The sequence below is a fragment of the Haematobia irritans genome, chromosome 4 (assembly GCF_050003625.1).
Source record: "Haematobia irritans isolate KBUSLIRL chromosome 4, ASM5000362v1, whole genome shotgun sequence".
Lineage (NCBI taxonomy): Eukaryota > Metazoa > Arthropoda > Insecta > Diptera > Muscidae > Haematobia > Haematobia irritans.
Genome location: NC_134400.1, coordinates 73965124 through 73992922, shown reverse-complemented (window position 1 = coordinate 73992922; position 27799 = coordinate 73965124). Strand labels below are relative to the sequence as shown.

The following is a 27799-nucleotide window of genomic DNA, read 5'->3' as shown; positions in this document are numbered from 1 at the left end:
TTTTGCTATCTTAATTTACTGTTATTGTTGTAGTAATATCAGCATAACCATCCACAGGTAAATTACGAGATATTTGATATTCAAAACTATGAGCGACAGAAGCGACCAAGCGATTGTTCTAGATAGTTGTAAGCAAGACTATGAATATAATATAATGTGAATGTGAATGAGAATAATATAATGTGCGACGTCTGCCGGACGAAACTTGTAGATTATTCTAGATAAATATGTGCGATATCTCTTTTTAGATTATTCGAGATGGTTGTAGGCCAAACTAGCGAGAATGTTCGAAATCGTTGTACAGTCTTATTTAAAAAACTGACAGATGGAGCTGTCAAGTCAGTTTTAAGCTAAAATTCAAACAGTACACATCGTTGAGGAAATAAGTGAAACCTATCAGTTAAGCAAATAAATTGTAGATCGTCGTTATTTGCAAAGATCTGTGTTTAATTATCGGGTTATTAATCGGCATTTCTAAAATCCGGAGCGGAGCGGGAGCGGAGCGGTTTCCAAATGAAAAACCGCTCCGCTTCGAATAAAATATTACTTGAATGAAATGTGTAACTTTGAAATTACACTGTGTAGGTAATTTCAAATATAGCTAGTACTTAGCGTAGTGTGAGTAAACGTTTAAAATGTACGATATGTATTTTTGTACGTACGTACATTGGGGAAAACACAACGTGTTTTTTTAGTAATTGTTTTCAAAAACGGCAAATGTCAAAATATATCTCTAGTATGTGTTGTAAAAGTAACAACAGTACTTTCGATCAATTTCATCCCGTATTACTACAAAGATGTTTGTAATGAACGTCAAATAAATGCAATTAAACGATCTTATTTATGTTTAATTTTTTAGTTTTCTACATTGAAAAAAATATTGTCGTGAAGTCAAAGATTTCATGTCCTTAGAATAAGAATGCAAATTTTGCTTAACATGGAAGACGCATTTCTCTAAAATAAAGTTTTTTTCCTTGTCCAAAAGTCAATAAATTTTTGAATGAAGTTGTAATGTTCTTACAATTAATTGATTTTACTTAAAAATGTGTATCATAACATGAAAGATAAAATTTTTGAGGTAAGGTCAACGTGACTTTAATAATTAAGAAAAATTCTTTTTTTTTCAGTGTAAGGACATTCATATTTGCTTTACTATTGTACTATATCCTAGCATTCTCTTATTTCTGATATCAGTTCTCGAAAATTTAATTAAAATTATGGATAGTTTCAATTTTGGTTGAAAAATGTGAGCATATACATTTATTTTAATTTTTTTCTCACATTGAAAAATAATGACTTGATTTGTATTATTGCATGTCATCTACTTTTTTTGAGAACGAACATTTCTTAAAAACGCTGTTCGAAAATGTATTTTTACAATAAAGGGAAAAAAGCGAAATTAGGTAACACTAGATCTGAGTAAGAATATTCGTAGGTATACCACGGACTGATTTCGATGGAGGTTGTTGCAAACATAAACATACACACACACATTACAAATATAACAAAACCTCTTCTCTACGTCTGTTGAAAAACAAAAAAAAAACTTTCGGAGTGTAGTTACTTCTACTCTGTGTATAGACTTTCAATTCCAATCAGCGTTGCCGTTTTGGTCCGATCGGACCAAAATTGGTCCAAAAGATTTCTAATTTTTAAATTTGGTCCGATGGTCGGACCAAACAGAATTTGGTCCATTTTCATAAATTTGGTTTCTATCACATATTAAATAGTAGATGGTGCACCGCAAAGAATATTGTCGGGAGGCCAAATATTTCACATGCTTAAAATACGAATACGAATTTTGCTTAGAATAGAAGACGTATTTCTCTGAAATAAAGTTTTTTCGTTGTCTAAAAGTCTCTAAACTTTTCAATGAAGTCTGTTTGTCCTTATAGCTAAGTGATTCGACATAAAAATGTGTATCCTAACATGAATGAAAATTTCGTTTTAATGAAGTCAAAATGGATTTAATATTCTGAAAAAATCTTCAAAATTAATAAAATGTTTCAACACATTGTTTTAAAGTCATTTTACCCTAAACCACATAGTGGTTAGGGTATAATAAGTTTGATCTGCCAAAAAATGTGCCTACCAGAAATATTGATTTTAGACCCCATAAAATATATACCGATCGACTCAGAATCACCTCTAGAGTCGATCTAGCGCTTGGTGTCCGTCAGTCTGTCCATGTATTTGTTGTTCACAGGATTCCGGTCGCAATTATTAACCGATTTTGATGAAGTTTGGTACAGGGAGTTTTTTTGGGCACAAGGACGAACGCTATTGAATTTGGAAGAAATCGGATCAAATTTAGATATAGCTCCCATATATATGTATTGCCCGATTTCGACAAATGGGGTCACGTTGCACTTTTTTACTAACCGATCGTGGTCAAATTTAGCACAAAATAATCTTCTGTATCACCCTTTAAGTCTGAAAATTTCATCGAAATCGGTTCAGATTTAGATATAGGTCCCATATATATGTATCGCCCGATTTTGCCAAATTAGGTCATAAAACCCTTATTTATCAACCGATCTTACTCAAAGTTGGCTAAATGTAATCTTCTGTAGCACTAACTATATGTGCAAAAAATCATCGAAATCGGTTCAGATTTAGCTATAGCTCCCATATATGTACCGCCCGATTTTTCTAAATAAAATAAAACTCAATTGAACAAATAATACAATATTTGTACTAATATTTTCTCGAAGAGGAGCGGAGCGGAGCGATTTTTTTTTTCACGGAGCGGAGCGTGGAGCTGAGCGATTTTTTTTCTCCGGAGCGGGAGCGGAGCGGAGCGAAAAAAATGGACCGCTCCGGATCCCTGATTTCTAATGACACTGAATTTTTTTGACTTTTCGAAGGATAATGTGGAGTACATTCGTCATTCGCAATATAGGACGTGCACCAAGTGAATGTATTCTTCTCACAAAACCTGGAGTTACATCGTATGCTATTCGTCGAATTTGAAATGTGAAAACTGTTACAATTCACTACAGCAATTTGGAAATAAAACTGAACGTCATTTAACGCAGCATGATAAAATATGTTCTTCAATCATATTTGTTGTTTTGATCTCAGCTTAAAACCATAGCGTTAACTAAACTACAGGAGTAACTTAACCAACAGAGGAAAAGAATGTTTGTCAAATTTATTTGGGCAAATCCCTATAGACTTGAAGATAGTTGTATGGACGCACGTTTCGGAATTCCTCATCAACATCCTCTATTTACAGCAAAACTATCAACCAATTATCAGAATAAATTCGGGCAATTCATTAAACCCAAAGTGAACTACACTTGAACCTTCCGAAAAAAGTTTAATCATAGTCGGCTTATGCCCAAATAAATCTTTGTACAAACATCTATCTTTTCCTTTGCCAATGTCAAATCAACGATTTGAGTGCAGTTGGCTGGGTTTATTTTGAGCGTGCTTCCTCTTTCTTCATTCGTTTTGTTTTTTATTGTTGGTTTGTTCTTCAATCGTATTTCTTGTTTTGATTTCAGCTTAAACCACTGCGTTGACTAAACTACAAGAGTAGCTTAGCACATGAGACACTTAATTTAATCGTTATTTTTGTTTTGTTGACTTTAGCGTCTAGTTCTATAACAATTATACTACATATATATCTATACAGCTATATAAAGGTTTACATATAATATTATATTTGTATCTTAGATCTTGTGAGTGTTGATCCCGAGTTGTGTTAGGCCATTCCGGAGTTCACTTCTTATGTCGTCACTTGTTAGTTCACATTCAAAAACGATATGATGCATATTTTGGATAAGATCACATAAGTCAGTATCCGATATACAGCAATCCCTCGATTTACGTCACCTCGGTTTACGTTGTTTCGATTTATGTCGTAAAATTTTTTGTTCCATCCAACTTCGATTTACGTCGTCGATTTTTTCCAACATTATCAGAAACGCCTTCCATAAGTGAAATAAGTACCAACGGTAACGGCATCGAAACATTATTTCTGAAATTCTTACCAAAAATTTGTCAAATTCTGATTGATATTGATATACTGTAACTTAAAAGATCTTTGTATATCTTGTAGTGTGTGAATGAATAAATAAAATAATAATATTGCATATATAACGCAATTGCAGAAGTGGCGATGTTTTTTATATGTATACAACGAAACCGTTTTTCATTTGTTAATTTTCTTTGTATTCTACCTTTATCAATATAACAGGTTGGCTGATAAATTCCCGGTCTAACAAAGAAAAACACATTTTTTTTGTCAAAATTCGTTTTTATTATTCAACATAGTTCCCTTCAAGAGTGATACAACGATTATAACGACCTTCCAATTTTTGATACCATTTTGGTGTACTCCTTCGGTTTTGCCTCAAAATAGACCTCAGATTCGGCGATCACCTCTTCATTGCAGCCAAATTTTTTCCTGCGATCATCCTTTTGAGGTCTGAGAACAAGAAAAAGTCGCTGGGGGCAGATTTGGAGAATACGGTGGATGGGGACGCCCAATTCATGAATTTTTGCCATCGTTCTCAATGATTTGTGGCACGGTGCGTTGTTTTGGCGGAACAACACTTTTTTCTTCTTCATATGGGGCCGTTTTGTCGCGATTTCGACCTTCAAACGCTCCAATAACGCCATATAATACTTACTGTTGATACTGTCCCTTCTCAAGATAATCGATAAAAATTATTCCATGCGCATCTCAAAAAACAGAGGCCATTACTTTGCCAGCGGACTTTTGAGTCTTTCCACACTTCGGAGACGGTTCACCGGTCGCTGTCCACTCATCCGACTGTCTATTGGACTCGTTCCTTGGAATTCCGTTTAACAAACGCTAACTTCGAATAAGCCTTAGGCATTTTTTGAGGGAACATAGCTTCTCAGATCATCGCTACATACAGTGGTACTAGCATCCACTAACACCGCTCCAGGTTTCATTAAAACATCGGAGGGAAATTGGACAACGTCCAGTGAGGAGACGTAGAAGGTACTTTTGGACACACACTTCCCTGGAAATCAGACGGTTGAACCATGTTCCGGCGGTGTAACAGAGGCTCAGCGATCATTTCCTATCGAGGAAAATGTGTCGGAATCTAGAATAAAATGGGCTTTAAATAGCTTTGGACCATTCAAATCCCCCGGACCTGATGGAATTACTCCGGCGGAGTTACAGGCAGTGGCTGAAAGAATTATCCCCTGGTTGACGGTGATATATAAACAATGTGTAAACTTAGCATATATTCCAGAAAAGTGGAGGGAAACAAAAGTCGTCTTCATACCTAAAGCAGGAAAAGCCTCTCACTCGAGTGCGAAGGATTTCCGACCAATCAGCTTATCCTCATTCCTACTTAAGACCCTAGAGAGGATGATAGACATGTATCTTAGAACTAGCGTGGATTCAAGTTTGCTCTCGAAACGACAGCATGCATACTCGAAGCGCAGGTCTACTGAGACCGCATTGCATGAACTGGTCAGCTTTATTGAAAGCTCACTATCTGTCAAAGAATACACAATCGTGGCGTTTCTAGACATCGAAGGGGCGTTCAATAATGTCCATCCGAGCTCGATCTTAAATGGACTGACAACACTGAATGTTGATCCAGGTATACTTAGGCTGTTAGACGAACTTCTAATAAAGAGACGTATTTCAGCCACACTAGGGCAAGCAAACATACAAAGGTATGTGAACAGAGGCACTCCCCAAGGAGGAGTTCTATCATGTTGCTATAAACAACCTCCTGGTTTCTCTGGAAAAAGAAAGGATAAAAGTGGTGGCATACGCAGATGATGTGGCGCTAGCAGTCAGGGGAAAATTCCCATCCACAATCAGAGATATTATACAGAGAGCTCTCCGGATGACTGAGAAATGGGCGAAAGATAATGGTCTTGGTGTAAATCCAGCAAAGACAGAAATAGTCATGTACTGCAAAGATCGCAAAACTCCCACGGTTAGGCCCATTTCCTTAGGGGGTACTGAAATTCCCTTTGGTGAGTGTGCAAAATACCTTGGCGTTATTTTGGACAGGAAGCTGAATTTTAGGCTTAATATTGAAGAGAGGGCGAGAAAAGCCACGGTAGCTTTGTACTCGTGCAAAAAGGCAATAGGGAAAAAGTGGGGACTAAGACCAAAAATTGTGCATTGGCTATATACGGCAGTGATTAGACCTATAATGCTATATGGTGTTGTAGTCTGGTGGCCGGCACTTCAGAAACCGACTTGTTTAGATAAAGTTTAGCGTATGGCGAGCTTATGTATCTCAGGCGCATTTAGTAAGACAGGAACAGACTCCCTTAATGTCATGCTACATCTATTGCCTTTAGACATTTTGGCCAAACAGTCAGCTGCAACAACGGCTGTGCGGTTGCGCGAGCTATCGCTGTGGTCGGAAAAAATGTACGGTCATAGTTCGGTCCTCAAAGTAATGCCAGATGTGCCTAACGTAGTGGATTACACCCTGGCAAAACCACTTTTCGACAAAAAGTTTGAAACTCTGATTCCCAACAGTGAGGCGTGGTGTACACAGACCCCGGGGAATAAAATATATATAGATTTCTATACTGATGGCTCCAAATTGAATGGACAAGTGGGGTTCGGAGTATATTCTAAAGATCTGGAAATTCGAATAGCGAAAAGATTACCTAATCACTGTAGTGTTTTTCAGGCTGAAATATTGGCAATAAGAGAGGTGGTGAATTGGCTGAGAAGTAATGTTCCAACAAATATTGGCATTAATATATACTCAGAGAGTCAACCTGCAATAAAATCCTTGGACTCTGTGTTCCTTAACTCAAAAACGGCCATAGACTGCCGCAAATCTCTGAACGAGATGGCTGAGCAGTACAATATTCACCTAATATGGGTGCCTGGTCATAGGAACATACCGGGGAACTGTGAAGCAGGTGTGTTAGCAAGGCTAGGAAGTACCTTACATATTCCAGGGGAACTAGAATCTGTTGGTATGCCTCTGGCCACCTGCAAGCTCTTACTGCGTGAGAAGGCTGTTATGATGGCCAATATTCGATGGGAAAATTGCAAGGGTTGTAACGACACCAAGCAAATATGGCCCCATTTAAACTTAAACCGCACACTAGATATGCTAGTGTTCTCAAGGCGTCAGATAGCACTCCTAATATCTGCTATAACGGGTCGCTGCCTGATAGGCGAATTTGCAAAAACTATAGGTGCGAAGTATAATGACTATTGTATAAGCTGTCATGACGTGGAGGAAAAGGAATCAATTAAACACCTCTTGTGTGAGTGTCCTGCTTTTTGTGTAAGGCGTAAGCGAATTTTAGGAGCATATAGCTTTAGATTACTGGCTGACCTGGAAAACGTTAACTTAAGCAGTTTGTTAATGTTTTTGGAGCAATCTGGTTGGTTCCACAAAAGTAAATAATAGAGAAGGTTCAGTGGTTAAGACTAGAAGTGCCCATATGTAATAGGTACTTTTAGTTAAATGTGGTATCACAATGGACTGAATAGTCTAAGTGAGCCTGAAATTTAATCGGGCTGCCACTTTAACCTAACCTAACCTAGGCATTATATAGTCTATATGTAATTTGGGAGCCACCGTGGTGCAATGGTTAGCATGCCCGCCTTGCATACACAAGGTCGTGGGTTCGATTCCTGCTTCGACCGAACACCAAAAATGCATTTAGACACATTCAAGGGCAACAAGTTCAATTCACACCACGAGAATAATCTATCTAAATCAGATTGTAGCAAGATTACATCAGATAAGCACTTAATATTTTACAGCCTGTTTCTGATATCCGAACGAAAGCAATTGCGAATGAACGGCAGTCACTCACATTCGTCTAGATTTGGGTTCCTCTAATTTCCTTTCCTTCGTTCGTATGGCTTACGTTACTGTTAAATGCTAATAACATATTACCACATCTCAATTATTTCAATCAGGGCTGTGGAGTCAGAGCCGGAGTAGGAGTCTTGGAGTCGGAGTCTGAAGATTTTGCTGGAATCGGAGCCTGAGTCGTAGAAATTTTGCTCAACTCCGACTCCGGCGAAAAAAAATTGAAATATCATATCTTTGTAACTACAGAAATATTTCGACAAATTAGATTCCATTAGTGTTTTTAATCGAACAACGAAAAACGAAGTAGTGGATTTCAGGCCATTCAAAGTGTATTTATATGGGTGAAATTTCATGGTGATATAAAAAGTAGGGTTTACTAGAATATGGGCTTAATTAATCAATTGTATTGTCCATTTTTAACATATTAATGGCCAGTTTCTCATCCTCCGATTAATTTTAACCGGAGGATAGACCTCCGGTTAGTAACATTTTTGTATGGGATCAGCTGTTTTATCGATACGATAAATAATAAAACAACATTGAGAAACTGGCCCTAAGGCGATATATCACATTTTAAAAATGTTACATAATTTAAAAAATAAATTCCAATAAAAGTATATGCATACGTGTATATGAAATTGCAAGACTGGTTATAAAGACTTTTCTACAATGCGATGTGGCTACAATAACACGTAAGGACCAGTTCTGATATCGTAAGTTCCAAACATTTTTACATTTTCTATAATCATTTTTGTATTAAGTTTTTATATTGGAAATTGTTTTTTTTTATTTATAATCTCAAAAGTAATGCAAAATTTTCTTTGGATGAATTAAACAGAACGATTCAGAACATGGCCACAAAATATGTACTTTTACTTTTATTCTTATGTTTACAACTTTTGAATTAAAGAAGAAGCACCGCCACCACCATTGCAAATGGAAGCAAATCCAAATTCTCCACTCTTGAGAGAGTGGGCCAAATGAGTAACCAAACGGGCTCCCGACATGCCAAAAAATATAGATTTTTGACCCTCTACACGGACGAAAAAGACTGTTTTTCATATGTTTGGGTGTAAAAATTATATGTTTGGAACTCAAATTTTTAAACACAATATTTTTAAGTGCAAGCATATAATGTTCATAAACTAGCATAACATGTTTGGGACATATATGTTAATATGTTAGAACATATTATGTTTGGGATATAAAATGTTTGTAAATATAATATGCTTGGATGCAAACATATATTAATTTAGAAATAGACTATAAACATATATGTGTTTAGAAAGAGAGACATAAAGTGTATGCTGGAAGTAAAATAATGAAAGTAACCAATTGGCGCCTTAAAAATATATACACGGACGAAAAAGACTGTTTTTCATATGTTTGGGTGTAAAAATTATATGTTTGGAACTCAAATTTTTAAACACAATATTTTTACGTGCAAACATATAAAGTTCATAAAGTAGCATAATATGTTTGGGACATATATGTGAATATGTTAGAACATATTATGTTTGGGACATAAAATGTTTGTAAATATAATATGCTTGGATGCAAACATATATTAATTTAGAAATAGACTATAAACATATATGTGTTTAGAAAGAGAGACATAAAGTGTATGCTGGAAGTAAAATAATGAAAGTAACCAATTGTCGCCTTAAAAATATATATACACAAAGAAAATTCCATTAAAGATTGGAAAAATACTATGTGTGAATATAAACAAGTATAAATTTACAAACTTGGAGTAAACATATATATGTTGTGATATAAGACCGCCAAAAATTGTATATGCTTAAGTAAAAAGATTAAAATGAGTATTCGGAAAGAAAATTCATTCGGAACCAAGAGAAAAGACATTTAAAAAAAGCATGAGTTTTGTTTATCATTTCGCATTACGGGCACTTTTTTTGTTTCGTCAAAACAAATCGGAACGTACACTGAAAAACAGTGAACCCAGCAGGAAGAAAACTTTAGGTTAATTTTAGAAAATTTTGAATATTTGTAGAAAATTTTAACTAAACAGTATAACAAACTTTGGCATCACGCCGATGTCATAAAAATAAGTAAATATTTTTCGACAAATACAAGAAAATTTATTAGACATAACTAAGTTTTTTCACTTGTGAAAGAAAATTTTGTAGTTTGAAGAAAAAACTTGGAGTTCATAATTGCAAGAATGTCTTTAGTGACATACGAAGTTCACGATGGACGCATTTTTGGTAAAATTTACAAATTTTAAGGAAATTCTGAACTATTTTGTGGAAGACACTAATTTAGTTAATCTTTATACTTCACTTGAGTATATTTTTTCCTCGGGTTTAGTTAATTTAACTAACGTACACAAAAAAGTATTAGAGTAAAGAAAACTTTCTCCAAACATAATATTTCTATGAACTAAAAAAAAGTTAAATTGGCTTTAGTGAAATAGAGAGTTCACTTTTTTTTAGTGTAGGACGAGTAAGTAAAAATATTCAAACAAAGGTAATTAAAGGGATCTTCATAAAAACTAACGAAAGGGCACTATACACTGAAAAATAGCTTGCCCGGTTCCAAAGATTTTGTCTCTATTTTAAAAATTTTGGTATTGATTCCGAGCCAATGAAGCCGAGAATTCAAGTATATTCAAGGATACTTTTAAGACACAATTCTCTTTTAAATGTGGGTTTTGTGTATTTGACTCTATGAAGCAAATTTTATTTTTTCGCGTTTTCAGCTTTTTTCATATGCTATAAAAAGTCCGTTAAAAACAAGACAGTAGAAATTGTGCTATGTTTCAAGTAAAAACGTCTTTAAAATAAAGTGTTGAAAAACATGTCCTATTTTTTAACGATTTTGGCTTTGTAGTCAAGATGCAAAAATGCAACAAATTTAAAGACAATTTCATTAGTTTTAAAGATTTTTTCTGAATTATTAAAGTCAAATTGACCTTAGTTCAAAATGTTTTCTTTCATGTTATGATACCCATTTTCAAGTCAAATCACTTAATTATAAGGACAACACGACTTCATTGAAAAGTTTATCGACTTTTGAACATGGAAAAAACTTTATATTAGAGAAATGCGTCGTCTAAGCTAAGCAAAATTTGTATTCTTATTTTAAGGACATGAAATCTTTGGCCACACGACAATATTTTTTTCAGTGTACTCTTTTTAGAGTTGTTACAGTAAAATGAAAATATTGGGAAACAATGAAAAATTAAACAGTAATATCCATAAAAACAAAGTTTAGTTCCTCTTTATTAATTAGTCCAAGAGGAGTTGACGGATACTTTCGAAAATAAAAGCGGACATTGAGTTTGAGTTTTGCCACTAAAATTATTTCTCATTTTAACGGCAAAACTCGCATCGGTAAAACCAGAATAACATTATAACTTTTTTAGGCAAATTGTATTATAACTTGGTGGGGAATGATCCAAAGCAACAATTGAATAAGTTTATTTTCTTTAGAATAAATTATTAAAGAAAGCAAACAATTGTTCACACCTAAATAAATTTATGTGTAGATTGTAAAATTATTGTTTCGAATTTAAATATAATGTGCTTTTGAATGGTTATCGTTAACTTTAGGATCCTAAAAAAAAATATTTATATATTACTCGACTTCACATTCTTCCTTTGTAAGAGTTTTTTGAATTTCTTCGAAAATTTCAAACTTGTGTACAAAACCCTTTTTTGTTACAAATTTTTTATTTTTGCCATAAAAAATAATATATGATTTGAAATCAGTCCATTTCGTTTATATCAAGCACTGTTCTTTTCTGAATTTAAGTCTTTTATAAGACACACTTTACAGTTTCGTAGTAAAAAGTTAATATAGTTGTATGTAATGTTGAACACCTTTTCGGGATATTCCGAACGTATTTGGAATATACGTAAAAAAATATATGTAAAAAATAAAAAAAAAATGGTGTCGGTCGAAGCAGGGATAGAACCCAGGACTCTTGGCACACAAGGCTGACGTACCAACACTGCTCCACGTCGCCAACAAATGTATGTTTCTGTTAAACAATGTTATGTTTGCATCGGCTCGTGGGCGCCGCATGCTATGCTATTTAAATATGACTTATAACGATAATTATCTCTTGATGACCATAACAGCTACGTAGCCCAGTGGTTAGTGTGCTGGCTTACAAACTGTGTGGTCCGCTGTTCGAATCCCCGTCCGGCAAAAAGTAAAATTTAAAAAAATTATAAAATTTAATAATTTCTTCTACAATGTTTGTATTACAGAAAAAGGTGCTAAGAACTAAAAAACTCATGCACGGATGAAAAAGACTGTTTTTCATATGTTTGGCTATAAACATTATATGTTTGGAACACAAATTTTTAAACACAATATTTTTGAGTGAGATTTTGAGGGACATATATGTTAATATGTTAGAACATATTATGTTTGGGACATAAAATGTTTGTAAATATAATATGCTTGGATGCAAACATATATTAATTTAGAAATAGCCTATAAACATATATGTGTTTAGTAGCTTGGAGCGCTATTTAACAGGGAGCGATATTGAATTAAGTTGGTGGTTGTTGCTTGTTATTACAAAATTAACATTTTATTTTTCCTTGGGCAATTGATCAGCTACTTCTTTGATCCTTACAAACTGTGTGGTCCGCTGTTCGAATCCCCGTCCGGCAAAAGGTAAAATTAAAATAAAAAAAAATCATACAATTGAATAATTTCTTCTACAATGTTTGTATTACAGAAAAAGGTGCTAAGAACTAAAAAATCTCGTGGAAGCGAGAAAGATGTGGGGGGAATATACAATTGGGCAGAAACAAAATTTTGAGCATTCAGGTCGAAAACCTATGTTGTTAGCACCTATATTACCTGTTTATTTTCATAATCCATTATGATTGTAAATATATAAATAAATAAATAAAATTTTGAGCACAATATTGTTTGGGAGAATTTTTTAAGCATATAATATTTTTGGGTGCAAAATGCTTCCAAACATATTATATGTTCACATAACATTATTGAATTTGGATGCAAAAATACAAAATGTTTGGAAATTGACTACCCAAACATATATTGTTTAGACCAATATGCTTTCAAACATATTATATATTGGAAGAGATCAAACATATAAATGTTTGGGCAATAGCCAAAAATGTATATGCTTGAAGCAAAATATGTTTGGGAGTATATGTTACAGAAGCGATTTTTTGTGAGCGTGTAGATGTCGCACGGGCGATATCGCACATATTTATCGGCTTATACTCATTGTCTTGGAACATTGTCTTAAGGAACAAGCCTTCAAATTGAAACAAATGGAGTTTGACGGAAGCATAGCCTGTAAACGAATTGACCTACAAATAAAAACATTGGAGCTTGACGCGCTGAAATCAAATTCCCTTTGAGGAGAATTAAATAAATTTGCTTTTTATTGCGGTCGGGTTAGTATTCGAATTACTTTTGCCTCAATATCGTTTAATAGCTTTTTTTTATTTTCAGATCCTTTCATTTTTTATTGAATTTAATGAATGAAATTGTCATTCTCTGGCTGATCGATTTACCTCCATGATCTCATAACCACTTAAATGTGATGAACAGTTTTAATACGTATAGTTTTTATCAAAGAATGGAAATTCGTTTTTGTTTCGTTTCATTTTTTTATTAAAGTACGTAGTACTTGTCAATACATAAAATGTATTTTTGTTTACTAAGTTTTTTTTTTTAATAAAGCCATTTTTTAAATGTTATTTAAAGAAATTTTTATTTGGTCCCTTATTTTTTCACCAATTTTTATCAAACGGGTTTCCCCGCCAGTATATACTTCAAGGCTGCAAGGCTCGCTAGAATGCACATGTGTGTACATAGCCACATTAAACATTATACATATATTGTGCAAAGCAGCGCATACATTTCCAAATAGTGCCATTTTTTCGGGAGTGTATCGACTTCTTCTCTCATTGCATAGGATTCTCCATCGAGCTTTTAAAACTCCTATTGTGCGTTCTATAATACACCTAGCCTTTGCATGAACTCCATTAAAATAGGCTTCTGTAGACCCTTCAGCAGCAACAGCATATGGAACTACACACCAGGGCTCTGTGGGATATCCAGAGTCACCTAATAATAAATACATATATATATATATATATATGTGAATATTTACAATAAGCCCAATAATATAATATTTACCAAGAACCCAAACGTTTAAACCGTTCTCTGTGTACAGTTGCTCCAGTAAACTTCGTTCTTCAGAGTGCTTCCACACAAAACTGTCGTGCGAAGCACCACCGTACTTTGAATTTATGGCCAGTACTTTGTACTTGTGGTCACAAATCTAAATGTTTTACAAAACTGTTAACAGATAAATGCTTTTGTAATATACACAACTTACTATCATTGAATTTACACTATGAAATCCTTTTCTATTGAAAAACATGTATTCATCATCTGTGGGTGCTTGGAAGCCAAAGTGTGTGCCGTCTACACAACCAACCACTGAAAGTAATTTTTGTTTTAAAGATGTGACATATATACCTCCAATATGAATTGTACAAATACCTCCAGGGATTTTAAATTTTTCCATGAAATATTCCATGCACTCCTCAGATTCTTGAGGCAAAAATTGTATCATTATGGGACACAACTTCTTTTGTATTTCGATAGTGACATTTTTTATCACTTTGCACATGGTACTTTGTGCTAACCCCAGTAAGAAGTCGTTCCCGGCGTTATGCTGGAAACTGCCATTGGCCAAAAGGTTCAACGTGGCGGCAAGCTGTAAAATTTGTGGTACGGACGTCGAAATGTGCCCAGAAAAATGTATGTTTTCTAGAACATATTTAAAAGCATCTTTTGAAAGGCGAAATCGTCTTTTAAATCTATGGATGTTAAAAACATAATTAGTTAAAAGCACTCACTTCAAAATAGAATCACTTACTCTACTTCAGACAATGCTAAAGGACTGCTTTTGTCACGAATATTTTTCCTTATTAAAGCCACTTTGTGCTCATCCTCTGAATCCGAAGATGGGGAAAACAAAAATACGCTTGGATTCATAACATATTATTATATATAACGCACAAAAACAATGAAAACTTCTCAGATCACAAATATTTTGATCACAAAAAGTTATTTTGAAAACACCTTTTGTTTACATTTTCTTATTACCATATGTTTACAGAAATGTAAAAAAAAGTAGTAGACAAAACAAATTACGATCGAATGCGGTGATCCAAAAATTTACTGCGATCGAAATGTTTCTCGATACGAAACAGAACTCGATAACGAATGCGGTGATTTGGCCCCAGGTCGAAAACCTATGTTGTTAGCACATATATTACCTGTTTATTTTCATAATTCATTATGATTGTAAATATATAAATAAATAAATAGAATTTTGAGCACAATATTGTTTGGGAGAATTTTTTTTAAGCATATAATATTTTTGGGTGCAAAATGCTTCCTTATTATGTTCACATAATAACATATTGTTTTTTGGAAGACAACATTATTGAATTTGGATGCAAAAATACAAAATGTTTGGAGCTTAGACTACCCAAACATATATTGTTTATACCAATATGCTTTCAAACATATTATATATTGGAAGAGATCAAACATATAAATGTTTGGGCAATACCCAAAACTATATATGCTTGAAGCAAAATATGTTTGGTAGTATATGTTACAGAAGCGATTTTTTGTGAGCGTGTGGAAGTGAGAAAAATGTGAGGGAATATACAATTAGGCAGAAAAAAAATTTGAGCACAATCTTCTTTGGGAGAAAATTCTTCTAAGCATATAATATTTTTGGGTTCAAAATATTTCGAAACATATTATATGTACATAATAACATATAGTTTTTTGGAAGACAACATTATTGAATTTGGATGGAAAAATACATAATGTTTGGAACTTAGACTACCCAAACATATTATATTGTTTAGACCAATATGCTTTCAAACATATTATATATTTGAAGAAATCAAATATATAAATGTTTGGGCAATACCCAAAAATTTATATGCTTGAAGCAAAATGTGTTTGGGAGTATATGTTACAGAAGCGATTTTTTTTGAGGGTGTATATACTCTTGAATCTAAAGTTCTGAATTTTTGGCAGGCATGCCGAGTTCGGAGATGGGTCATTCCGGACAATTTTGTGATATAGCACCTACATATAAACCCAACTTCCGACTTGTTTTAAGAAAATTTTCCCAGTCTAAAATTTTCATAAGATTTGTCAGAAATTTCGAATTTAGAGTTATTTGAGATCCATAAATAAATGCGGAAATTACCCAGATTTTGAGATAGCTCTACATAATTACTTGAGAAATCTCCTTATACACCCGATGTCCTTGGAAGCTGTAATTTTAAATTAAACCTCTGGCAACGTGCCATCTAAGCTGGTCTTTTGGGTTTATTTGTTTCATCAAAGCCATTTGAAATTCTTTACATTAAATTATTCTATAGAAACACTCGTAACTGTACAGCTATTGCTGTCATCTGTTGTATGGTAGTGGTTATTTGAAATTCCGCCCGTCCTAATTTTTGGCATTTTAAATCTGTTTTATATATCCGACACATTACATTTTTTATACCCTCCACCATAGGATGGGGGGTATATTAACTTTGTCATTCCGTTTGTAACACAGCGAAATATTGCTCTAAGACCCCATAAGTTCACCACTGTGGTATCACAATGGACTGAATAGTCTAAGTGAGCCTGATACATCGGGCTGCCACATAACCTAACCTAACCTAAGACCCCATAAAGTATATATATATATATATATATATATATATATATATATATATATATATATATATATATATATATATATATATAATATATATATATATATATATATATATATATATATATATATATATATATATATATATATATATATATATATATATATATATATATATATATATATATATATATATATATATATATATATATATATATATATATATATATATATATATATATATATATATATATATAGCAAATTTCATCCAATCCGGCTGAAATTTGGTACATGGTGTTTAGTATATGGTATCTACGAACCATGCAAAAATTGGTCCACATCGGTTCATAATTATATATAGCCCCCATATAAACCGATCCCCCGATTTGGCTTGCGGAGCCTCTAAGAGAAGAAAATTTCATCCGATCCGGCTGAAATTTGGTACATGATGTAAGTATATGATCTCTAATGACCATGCAAAAATTGGTCAACATCGGTCCATAATTATATATAGCCGTCATATAAACCGATCACCAGATTTGACCTCCGGAGCTTCTTGGAAGACCAAAATTCATCTGATTCAGTTCAAATTTGGTACGTGGTATTAATATATGGCCTCAAACACCCATGCAAAAATTGGTCGAAATCGGTCCATAATTATATATAGGCCCCATATAAACCGATCCCCAAATTTGACCTCCGAAGCCGCTTGGAAGAGCAAAATTCAACCGATTCGATTGAAATTTGGTACGTGATGTAAGTATATTGTATCCAACAACCATGCAGGAATTGGTTCATATCAGTCCATAATTATATGTAGCTCCCATATAAAGCGATCCCCAGATTTAGCTTGCGGGGCCTCTAAGAGAAGCAAATTTCATCCGATTCGCTTGAAATTTGGTACATTGTTCTAGTATATGGCCGTTAAAAACCATGCCTATCTAAGTCCATATCGGTCTATAGTTATATATAGCCCCCAGATAAATCGATCCCCAATCACACAAAAATTACTCCATATCAAGTTCATAATTGTATGTAGCTCCCACACCCTCAAAAAAATCGCTTCTGTAACATATACTACCAAACACATTTTGCTTCAAGCATATACATTTTTGGGTATTGCCCAAACATTTATATATTTGATTTCTTCCAATATATAATATGTTTGAAAGCATATTGGTCTAAACAATATAATATGTTTGGGTAGTCTAAGTTCCAAACATTTTGTATTTTTCCATCCAAATTCAATAATGTTGTCTTCCAAAAAACTATATGTTCTTATGTGAACATATAATATGTTTAGAAACATTTTGAACCCAAAAATATTATATGCTTAGAAGAATTTTCTCCCAAAGAAGATTGTGTTCAAATTTTTTGTCTGCCTAATTGTATATTCCCTCACATTTTTTTCACTTCCACGAGTTTTTAGCACCTTTTGCTGTAATACAAACATTTTAGAAGAAATTATTATATTTTATAATTTTTTTAAATTTTACCTTTTGCCGGACGGGGATTCGAACAGCGGACCACACAGTTTGTAAGCCAGCACACTAACCACTGGCCTACGTAGCTGTTATGGTCATCAAGAGATAATTATCGTTATAAGTTATATTTATATAGCATAGCTTGTGGCGCCCACGAGCCGATGCAAACATAACATTGTTTAACAACATAACATTGTTAAACATACATTTGTTGGCAGCGTGGAGCAGTGGTTGGTCGTCCGCCTTGCGTGACAGGGGACCTGGGTTCGATCCCTGCTTCGACCAACACCATTTTTTTATTTTATTTTTTTAATATATTTTTTAACATATATTCCAGATACGTTCGGAAGTTCCCGAAAAGGTGTTCAGCATTACATACTATTATATTAAATTTTTACTACGAAATTGTAAAGTGTGTTTTATAAAAGACTTAAAGTCAGAAAAGAAAAATGATTGATGTACACGAAATGGACTGAGTTCAAATCAAATATTATTTTTTTTTTATTGCAAAAATAAAAATTGTGTAACAAAGAAAGGCTTTTGTATACAAGTTTAACATTTTCGAAGAAATTCAAAAACTCTTACAAAAGAAGAACGTGAATTCGAGTATATAAAAATATTTTTCCATCGAATCCTAAGGTTAACGATAACCATTCAAAAGCACATTATATTTAAATTCTAAACAGTAATTTTACAACAGCACATAAATTTATTTTGGTGTGAACAATTGTTTGCTAGCAAATAACACCATTAATTTAGAAATACAAATAAATATGAATTTTTATTAACGAATAATTTTGTACTTAATTTAATTCTTAAGGCCGGTATAAATTGGTATTATCGCGTTAAAATGGCCATGTTTACCCTTTTACTTTTCTTTAATAATTTCTTTTAAAGAAAATAAATTTATTGAATTGTTGCTTTGGATTTTTCCCCACCATGTTATAATACAATTTTCCGGAAAAAGTTGTAATGTTATTCTGGTTTTGCCGCTAAAATGAGAAAAGCTGAAAAAGCGAAAAATTGAAATGTGCTTCGTAGAGTCAAGTACACAAAACCCCATTTAAAAGAGAATTGTGTCTTAAAAGCATCCTTACTCGTATTCTCCGCTTCTTTGGTTCGGAATCAATATCAAAATTGTTAAAGTGGAGACACAATCTTTGGAACCGGACGTGCTTCTTGTTCAGTGTATAGTGCCCTTTCGTTAATTTTTATGAAGATCCCTTTAATTACCTTTGTTTGAATATTTTGACTTACTCGTCCTACGTTCCGATTTGTTTTGACGAAACAAAAAAATTGTGCCCGTAATGCGAAAATTATAAACAAAACTCTTGCTCTTTTTTTCAAATATATTTTATCTTTGTTCCGAATGAATTTTCTCTCCGAATACTCATTTTAATATTTTACTTAAGCATATACAATTTTTGTCGAAGTCTTATATCGCAACATATATATGTTTACTCATAATATGTAAATTTATACTTGTTTATATTCACACGTAGTATTTTTCCTATATTTAATGAAATTTTCTTTGTGTATATATATTTGTAATGCGCCAATTGGTTACTTTCATTATTTTACTTCCAGCATACACTTTGTCTCTCTTTGTAAACACATATATGTTTATGAACTATTTCTAAATTAATATATGTTTGCATCCAAGCATATTATATTTACAAACATTTTATGTCCCAAACATAATATGTTCTAACATATTAACATATATGTCCCAAACATATTATGCTAGTTTATGAACATTATATGTTTGCACTCAAAAATATTGTGTTTAAAAATTTGAGTTCCAAACATATAATGTTTATACCCAAACATATGAAAAACAGTCTTTTTCGTCCGTGCACATAAGCGACCCCCATATTTCAATTTTGGCTTTCTACGTATCGTGCAGAAAGTCCATATCGATTCGTAATTATTTGTAGACTTGCCTATACATAACTTTTTTGTCTACTACATACCACGTAGTCCATACGTCATACTCACAATTTAGAAAACGATGTTAAGAAGTTTTAAGATACCACAACCCAAGTAATTCGATTGTGGATGGCATTCTTTCGTAGAAGTTTCTACACCCTCAAAAAAATCGCTTCTGTAACATATACTCCCAAACACATTTTGCTTCAAGCATATACATTTTTGGGTATTGCCCAAACATTTATATATTTGATTTTTTCCAATATATAATATGTTTGAAAGCATATTGGTCTAAACAATATAATATGTTTGGGTAGTCTAAGTTCCAAAAATTATGTATTTTTTCATCCAAATTCAATAATGTTGTCTTGCAAAAAAACTATATGTTATTATGTGAACATATAATATGTTTGGAAACATTTTGAACCCAAAAATATTATATTCTTAAACGAATTTTCTCCCAAAAACGATTGTGCTCAAAAATTTTTTTCTGCCTAATTGTATATTCCCTCACATTTTTCTCACTTCCACAAGTTTTTTAGTTCTTAGCACCTTTTTCTGTAATACAAACATTGTAGAAGAAATTATTCAATTTTATAATTTTTTTAAATTTTACCTTTTGCCGGACGGGGATTCGACAAGCGAACCACACAATTTGTAAGCCAGCACACTATCCACTGGGCTACGTAGCTGTTATGGTCATCAAGAGATAATTATCGTTATAAGTTATATTTATATAGCATAGCTTGGTTAACGATAACCATTCAAAAGCACATTATATTTATATTCTAAACAGTAATTTTACAACCAGCACATACATTTATTTTGGTGTGAACAATTGTTTGCTGGCATGTAGCACCATTAATTTAGAAAAGAAAATAAACTTATTCAATTCATGCTTTGGATCATTCCCCACCATGTTATTATACAATTTACCGAAAAAAGTTATAATGTTATTCTGGTTTCGAGTTTTGCCGCTACATGCTTTTCAACACTTTACTTTAAAGACGTTTTTACTTGAAACATAACATAATTTCTACTGGAAGTCTTGTTTTAACGGACTTTTTATAGCCTATGAAAAAAGTTCGAAAAGCGAAAAATTAAAATTTGCTTCATAGAGTCAAATACACAAAACCCACATTTAAAAGAGAATTGTGTCTTAAAAGTATCCTTACTTGAAATCTCCGCTTCATTGGCTCGGAATCAATACCAAAATTGTTAAAGTAGAAACACAATCTTTGGAACCGGGCATGCTTTTTTTCAGTGTATAGTGCCCTTTCGTTAGTTTTTATGAAGATCCCTTTAATTACCTTTGTTTGAATAATTTGACTTACTCGTCCTACGTTCCGATTTGTTTTGACGAAACAAAAAAAAAAAAAATTGTGCCCGTAATGCGAAAATTATAAACAAAACTCTTGCTCTTTTTTTCAAATATATTTTATCTTTGTGTTTAAAGTTAGGGTATAGGGGGATTGGCGACGGTGGCTGAGAGAGCGAAGTGAGAGCGAAGTGGACACCAATTCCTGGAGTAGTGTGGACTGTATAACACTTTGAGATACCAAGGCCTAGGAGAATGGTAGAATGTCAGTAGGTGGCATAAAATCTCAGTGTATGAGAAATTATGGCACCAAGTCGAGCAACAGGGAAGACAAGAAAGTAAAGACGGGTATTACAATTCTGAGGTATTGTAAGTTTATTGAGGGATATGCTCACCGTTTGAGGTATTAGAAGGAATAGAATGATTAGCTTATTTTTACTGTCCAAGAAACTTAAACTATAAAGTTACAATTCACAATAACGTATTTCGATAAGTTGGCAATTTCGATGAATCGTAAAAGTATTTCATGGATTTCAATAACAGTAATTTACAATAGTTCAGATTAGATACAAAATATATTCCGTTGAATTCAAATAAAATTATATATAAAAAATAAGTCTAAACACTGGTTTAGACATGCTCCCGTCTCAACAGATGATTACTTCGGGGAGGAGCATAAAACTGAAGCCAAAGCACGAATGGCTTCAGATATAACCTTCTGGTTAGGACGTTGTTGGTTGGTTTTGATGTCATCACCATTTTTCGATTCGTTGCTTTGACGTTGTCCTTTGTTGGTGTTGTTGTTAGCTTTGGTGTAATTTGGGTGTAGTAAAGTGTTATGGGGTCTTCCGCATTTGCGACACATATTTTTTGATCGGCAATCTCTGAATCTATGGCTTCTTGCCAGGCAGTTGACACAGTACACCTCCCGTAGGACCCAAATGTTGCGCTGCTTTGGCGACATCTTCAAAAATTTAGGGCAGACTTTCAGAGCGTGAAATTTGTTGCAAAGTTTACACTTATATACATTAGCTGATCTCTTTTGACGGGATACGGATGATCTGGAATATATGAGCTTTCATTAATGAATATAATGGGCAATAGGGTTAGTAAGTTGTTAATGTTTTAAACAATTTTATTGTGTTCAGCTTCATCGCAAGAGTTAGAGAAAGGCAAGTAGCATAATTTTGCTATGGGACGAGTCACAGTTCCGGTTTCTGTTCGCACATCTGCGACTCGTACTTTCGTGTCGGAACCGCAATACGTTTTTACAACTCGGCCCAAGAGCCATTCATATGGAGGAAGCAAATCATCAATCACAACGACAAGATCATTTACTTTTAAGTTAGGTGCGGGAGATTTCCATTTATAACGTTTGTGCATGGTCTTTAAGTATTCTTCTTTCCATCTTAGAGCAAATTGATGATGAAGAGCCTTCAGTTTAGTCCATCTATTTATTAAAGACAATTGTGGAGAAATGGGTTCTGGGAGCGCAAGTATTGGAGAACCCCTTAGAAAATGTCCTGGTGTCAAGGCCTTGAAATCCGATGGGTCTTCTGACATAGCCGAAATCGGACGAGAGTTCAAAACCCCTTCTATTCGAGAAAGAAGAGTTGAGAATTGCTCGAATGTAAATCTATGTGCGCCGGCGAGTTTCTTAAAATGAGTTTTGAAACTTTTTACTGCCGCTTCCCACAGACCTCCCATATGAGGAGCATGGGGTGGTATAAATATCCACTCGAATCCGTGAACAGAATACTTTTGAGATATTGAGCTGGAGGTAGTTTTAATAAACATAGAAAACTCTCTGAGAAGCGCTCTACTGGCTCCAACAAAATTGCGACCATTATCTGAATATATCCTGGATGGGAGCCCTCGCCTCCCCACAAATCGAGCTAATGCAGCCTCAAATGCTGCTGAGGACAACTCTGTACATGCTTCTAGATGTATTGCTTTTGTGCTAAAGCATACGAACACACATACGTAGCCTTTTATTATGGGGGCTTTTCTTAGAGAGGAACTTTTAAGTTCAAAGGGTCCAGCGAAATCAATTCCAGTGATATGGAATGGAGGTGAGAATGTGGAGCGTTCAGATGGCAAGGGGGCCATGATTTGAGAGCTGGGTTTGTGTTTATATATAATGCATGTTTTGCATCTGTGTATTACTCCTTTCACTCGAGGTTTCAAACGGGTAATGTAGTATTCAGTTTGTACAAACCGACACATCTGATTACATTCTCCATGGGCTAGAAAAGTATGTAAATGCGACAAGTAAAGAGTGCAAAAATGAGAATTTCCAGGAAGAATTATTGGAAATCTTTCTTTATAAGGAAGAGATGAATTTGACAAGCGACCATTTGCTCTAAGGACTTGGTCCGAGTCTAAAAAAGGGTTCAAAGTTAGCAACGCGCTTTTGTGAGGTAGCGGCTTTGAATCACGTAAAGCTTGATACTCAGTGTTATAATATCTTTGTTGAGTCAGCGATATGATGCGATTTTTTGTCCCGAGAAACTACAGCGACAATGTTCATCAACAAAATACTACATTTCACATTCCTCTTCCTCTTCTCTCTACATTGGCCATATAAGCCAAGGGGGGGAGTATGTTAAACCTTGTTTAACAATAATATATGTGATACGCTATATTTAGTATAAACTCTTAAGTACTAAAAATGTAATATGAATTTGGTAGTATTTTTATCTGTCAATTTTTCGAACAATGCGAAGTTTCTTAATTAAAATACAAAATGTAACTTCCTCTTTTGTCAACGTCAGCCGAAGTATCAACATCGCTCAAAGGATGGTAAAATAAATTGTACTTATAAAACTGAACTTGGTCTCGCTTTATTTTTCTCCCCGCTATAGGTAATCATTTCCTACCAAAGGCCTGCACAAGCCTATTCGAAGTAATCGATGTTCTAGTGAAGGCAATACACTCCACGAATACTTCGAATACTTCGATTAATGAATAAAACAAAACCACTGTAAAGCGATTACAGTGTCAAGCATTGCAGAGCCATAACATTCAAAAGGAATCGTTTTACAGTTCTTTTCAATATTTTGGTTTTGAAGTAATCGTCACGATACGAGTAAATCAAAACATTTTTAGTGAAGATAGAATACTTTGCATTAGCAACGACGAAACTTCGTATGAGACACGAAGTAACTATCAAACAAAAGCCAAACACAATCGTCGATCAGTTGATTGGCAGAAGTCAATGAATGCAGGCTGTGAGCGGGTCTGTGCTTTTTATTGTATGTGCCAACAATAAACAAAATAGGAATGGTGTGTATGTGTGTGTAGCATACTATTATAGTTGAGAAAACGAAATAACTTCATCTACACAGAAATGGAAATTATAAAACGAATGCATTTGGAATTCCGATTACATTCGAATACTTCAAAACATTGTTGGGTGCTTGCTTTACTGGGTTCTATTTGTTTTGGTTCACAATGTGCAAGGTTTCTATTTCACTCGTTTGAGAAATGGACACTGAAGTTACTACTCGAATTGTGTGGCGTGTGCTTGAAGTATTCGCTTGTGTATTCGTTGCAGAGGTTTGTTTCCTACATTGCTCGATAGGATTTGTAGTAGATTTCTACTCTCTGAAATCTACGCGCCTAAGAAGTCATTAGCTATGACTTCTCCCTTTTATTTTGTTAAAAGAAAGTGATCTGCCACTTTCTGCCAAGGTTTTAGTTTTCTCTTTTTTACAGAAAGTCTCATACTACTTTCTTCATGGTCCATTCGAGCCTCCTTTGAAGCAGCCCGCTGGATTTCATCTCATTTCGTGCTGACGGGGACAAAGAGCACAAAATATCCAAGTTGGTATTTTGTTTTCACCGCTAATTATTATACAGTCCACTCTACTCTCAAAACGCTAATTTTTACGCTCTCAAATCATAAACGCAAGTATTATATTATCTCTCTAATAATTTAATCACATTCCTTAAATTAATCGTTCAATTTAATTGTGCAAACTTAACACATCTTCAACATCAAACAGCAAAATTTGGTTCTCTCTCTCAGAACATTATGTGCTGTCACAAACATATGCGCGCAATACCATTTGGTTTTCGCATATGTTCCCATCTCATTTATGTATTAACACCTACGTATTGCAATAGTGAAAAGTGCATATATCATAAAAAGTGTATGACAAATATTTCTTAAGAAAAACAAAATCTGTCTATAAAGTGTCGATCACAGTTCCAACATATACTTCTGTTTTTCAAATTGAAGAAAAATTGGCTGGATGATTCCCTATGGCTTAACAATATTTTCGTGGAAAATTATATGTTAAATTTCGCTAAGTGATTGTGCTGAAATATTAAATTCTCTAAGCCATGCAAAAGCTCATTTCACTCTTGCTTAATTTCAACAACATAATTATAAAGGAGTTCTTGTCAGTAACCAAAGTTTCCTAGAAATCATCCTTTTCAGTAGCCATGAATTGTTACATTCCAGTGTTAGCTAAGTGGTGAAACATTGGATTCACGATTTTTTATGCTGATGTTCAACTCCAGCAATTCGCAAATCAATTGTTGTTGCCATTCCAAAAGTCACCAATATATTTCAAATTAAAATTTTGTCCTTTCCATGAAAAAAAAACAACAAAAACAATTTAAATTTTTTTTTAAATAATTGATTTTTGTGATCGCACTTCCTATTTCCATTAAAATAATGATTTACAAAAATATTGGTGTTTGTGAATACATGATACACGTATTGCATGTAATACATGTAAAATATTATAATTTTCTCCTATCGAACCCACCTCTAGTTAAGCTAGAAAATATAACTATGTGCTCGTGGTGTAGAGCAAATAACTATGCCTCATAATACAAAGAACCCAAGTTCAATCCCGGCTCCAGTAAAAGTATACATTTTATTTCAACCATTTTTTTATTTTCACTATTTGCAATTGAAATAACCCATCTCTGTACTATCCCATGTTAATATACATCTCAACGATCAATACAACAATTAATCGAATGCACTTCCTATTTAGCCAACAGAAACCAATATTCGTCTGTAGCCCAGTGGATATGCATCCGACTCACAGTACTGATGACCCGGGTTCAACCCCGCTGACCGTCAACATTTTTTTTCAACTTATTTTTTTATTTTATTTTTATTTTTTGTTCACTGGTTCATTTAATTTAATTCATATCCCATCTCAAAATGCATATACATAAAACCACATGCGGCTACCGAACTCATAAACTTATATTGGCTACATATGTGTAATAGTGTTGATAGCTCGAACGATTCACCACGAACTCTCGTCCAGAAGGTCAGTGGTTCTATCCCTACCACGGAAGAAGTTTTTTCTCCACTCAAAAAATTTAAGGAATAATATTATTCACTAAATTGTTGATCATCACTTGTAATTTACATCAATCACATCGAATCTCAACAAAGCGTATTATTTGTAATGCAATTACATGATGAACGCTATAAATAAAACACAATAAGCACACGCTAAATCAACAACGGCAGTAGCTCGGCGTATGAACGTTGAACTCCCATGACATACGTTCCGTGTTCAACTCCTACTTTACCCGGAATAAGTTTCACAACATTTTTATGTCTATTCTTGCAGAAGGATGATGATACAGCGACTCAAACACATGGAATATGAATACAGTGCAATATTTCTTCGCCCCGGGGAAGCCTTTGCATAAAGCAAATGGCATATATTTGACGCTTTTTGTTATGTGGATAGTACCTGGATCTAATGTTGTAAGCTAAAAATAGCCCCTTAACAAATAATCTTTCTCCATAATCACACGGGAAAAGGTAATCATCGGATCCGAATGACTCGCAAGCCTTTGTAGGTGGCTTTTCTACACTCTGAAAAGCTACGCACCTTTCAATGAAGTTGTTACCCGCTATAACTTCAATGTGACGAATGGAGTTAACGAAATAATTGTTTGTTTTTTCTTTTAGAAGCCCATTTACACAAACAGCTCAGTAGCCCAGGTGAATCATCTCTAACTCATAAACGAAAAGACATAGGTTCAACTCCCACTCCGGCCAAAGTCGAAGAAGTTTTTCCAGCTGGTCATATCATCCACATCATCAACTAATATGCATCAAACTCTCGCTCTTTGAAGGACAGTAACATGGAAGAAATAAATAGACCCGAGAAACTACAGCGACAATGTTCATCAACAAAATACTACATTTCACATTCCTCTTCCTCTTCTCTCTACATTGGCTATATAAGCCAAGGGGGGAGTATGTTAAACCTTGTTTAACAATAATATATGTGATACGCTATATTTAGTATAAACTCTTAAGTACTAAAAATGTAATATGAATTTGGTAGTATTTTTATCTGTCAATTTTTCGAACAATGCGAAGTTTCTTAATTAAAATACAAAATGTAACTTCCTCTTTTTGTCAACGTCAGCCGAAGTATCAACATCGCTCAAAGGATGGTAAAATAAATTGTACTTATAAAACTGAACTTGGTCTCGCTTTATTTTTCTCCCCGCTATAGGTAATCATTTCCTACATTGCTCGATAGGA

The 27799-nt window shown here is 33.9% G+C and overlaps 1 long non-coding RNA gene across 1 annotated transcript; it reads left to right on the top strand.

Annotated features, from left to right (window-relative positions):
• The first annotated feature begins 384 nt into the window (after nt 1-384).
• Nucleotides 385-27737, top strand: LOC142235186 (uncharacterized). The gene is made up of 3 exons (XR_012721821.1): nt 385-585; nt 26868-27064; nt 27215-27737. It is a non-coding gene; the product is annotated as an uncharacterized LOC142235186 (long non-coding RNA).
• Nucleotides 27738-27799: the final 62 nt, after the last annotated feature.